Here is a 2500-nt window from a genome sequence, read left to right as displayed (position 1 = left end):
TCAGTCTTTCCGTTTCCCCCGCCGCGATGGAGGTACGGGATCCCGGCTCCGGCGCCGCGAGCCTCGGTCGGGGACCTCCCCCTTCGCCTCGGTGCCAGCGCCGGGCCCCGGGGGTGCCCGCGCCGGGGAGACGGCCGGGTCTACCGGGGCCCCGGCCGGATCACTTTCCGTTTCCCCCGCCGCGATGGAGGTACGGGATCCCGGCTCCGGCGCCGCGGGCCTCGGTCGGGGACCTCCCCCTTCGCCTCGGTGCCAGCGCCGGGCCCCGGGGGTGCCCGCGCCCGGCAGCCGTCCCGGTCTACCGGGGCCTCGGCCGGGTCAGTCTTTCCGTTTCCCCCGCCGCGATGGAGGTACGGGATCCCGGCTCCGGCGCCGCGGGCCTCGGTCGGGGACCTCCCCCTTCGCCTCGGTGCCAGCGCCGGGCCCCGGGGGTGCCCGCGCCGGGGAGACGGCCGGGTCTACCGGGGCCCCGGCCGGATCACTTTCCGTTTCCCCCGCCGCGATGGAGGTACGGGATCCCGGGTCCGGCGCCGCGAGCCTCGGTCGGGGACCCCCGCCGTCGCCTCGGTGCCCGCGCCGGGTCCCGGGGGTGCCCGCGCCGGGGAGACGGCCGGGTCTACCGGGGCCCCGGCCGCATCACTTTCCGTTTCCCCCGCCGCGATGGAGGTACGGGATCCCGGCTCCGGCGCCGCGGGCCTCGGTCGGGGACCTCCCCCTTCGCCTCGTTGCCAGCGCCGGGCCCCGGGGGTGCCCGCGCCCGGCAGCCGTCCCGGTCTACCGGGGCCTCGGCCGGGTCAGTCTTTCCGTTTCCCCCGCCGCGATGGAGGTACGGGATCCCGGCTCCGGCGCCGCGGGCCTCGGTCGGGGACCTCCCCCTTCGCCTCGTTGCCAGCGCCGGGCCCCGGGGGTGCCCGCGCCCGGCAGCCGTCCCGGTCTACCGTGGCCTCGGCCGGGTCAGTCTTTCCGTTTCCCCCGCCGCGATGGAGGTACGGGATCCCGGCTCCGGCGCCGCGGGCCTCGGTCGGGGACCTCCCCCTTCGCCTCGGTGCCAGCGCCGGGCCCCGGGGGTGCCCGCGCCCGGCAGCCGTCCCGGTCTACCGGGGCCTCGGCCGGGTCAGTCTTTCCGTTTCCCCCGCCGCGATGGAGGTACGGGATCCCGGCTCCGGCGCCGCGGGCCTCGGTCGGGGACCTCCCCCTTCGCCTCGGTGCCAGCGCCGGGCCCCGGGGGTGCCCGCGCCCGGCAGCCGTCCCGGTCTACCGGGACGCTCGCTCGGGCGGGACCGGTTTACCCGGGCCTCGGCCGGACTGGAGTGTTTCGGTTTTCTGCTTCTCTGCCAGGATGGCTGCGAGGGGTTGATTTAAATAGCTGGTTTGACGTGAAAAGCTTCCCTTCAAGTGAAAAGTTTGTTCCAATTTCTGCCATCTTCCTTCCTCAAAAGTTTTGGGTGTAGCTTTCCCAGAGGAACCTCTCGTAGGCCTATCATTTCTGATCTTAACTTCCCTCATTTATTCCATATTTTCCTTCCTCTTGCCGAATGGCCGAATCCAGTCCATTTCTAGTCCAGGAAATTATTTTTATTTCTTCTTCCATTTCTTACTGATCTATTTGCTTTGTCGAGCAAGTCGTTCTTAGGTCCCTTGGTTCTTTCTTTAACGTCTTCTGCTCCTGCTCCTTCTCTCGACGCTTTCTCGTTTTGTTGGCTTTCTTGGCTCTCTTTTGGCTGTTCTTTCTTCTCCTCCCGTCGTCCGTCCCCACTTTCATCTCCCCATCTTTCCTGTTCTTGGTCATCTCTACGTTGTTTATAAAATAATTCCGCTTTCTCTCTTGAATCTACTCGATATCTTTGCTCTCGCCAGCTCGCCGATATTTCAGCTCGCCGATATTTTGTGCTTTCTCGTCGTGTTTCTCATCCATGGCGATCTCTCTGCCCTCCCTGTCTTCTCGGTAAATCGGACATGAATTTCTCTGGGCGGGTGGTTTCTCATCGCGTGTCTTGTGTGCGCTCTATACGTTTCGTCCATCCCGTTTAATATCTATCCCTCCCTCCCTCCCTCTCCTCGCTTTCCTCCATTGCTTCTGCTAATATCATTTCCAGAATGATAACCCTGAGCCTGAACCTGAACCTAACCCTAGCCCTACAACTTTTCTCCCTAACCCTGACCCTAACCCTAACCCTACAACTTTTCCCCCTAACCCTAACCCTAACCCTAACCCTACAACTTGTTTCTCTAAGCCTAAGCCTAAACCTAAGGCTAAGCCTACAACTTTTTTCTCTAACCCTAACCCTAACCCTAACCCTACAACTTGTTTCTCTAAGCCTAAGCCTACAACTTTTTTCTCTAACCCTAACCCTAACCCTAACCCTAACCCTAACCCTACAACTATTTTCCCTAACCCTGACCCTAACCCTAACCCTACAACTGTTTTCTCTAACCCTAACCCTACAGCTTTTTCCCCTAACCCTAACCCCACAACTTTTTCCCCTAACCCTAACCCACA

This window comes from Pantherophis guttatus, unplaced genomic scaffold, assembly GCF_059756535.1.
Source record: "Pantherophis guttatus breed Tessera unplaced genomic scaffold, ASM5975653v1 scaffold_30, whole genome shotgun sequence".
NCBI classification, from domain to species: Eukaryota; Metazoa; Chordata; class Lepidosauria; order Squamata; family Colubridae; genus Pantherophis; species Pantherophis guttatus.
The sequence above is the reverse complement of the archived record's forward strand: the minus strand, read 5'-3'. Positions refer to the sequence as shown.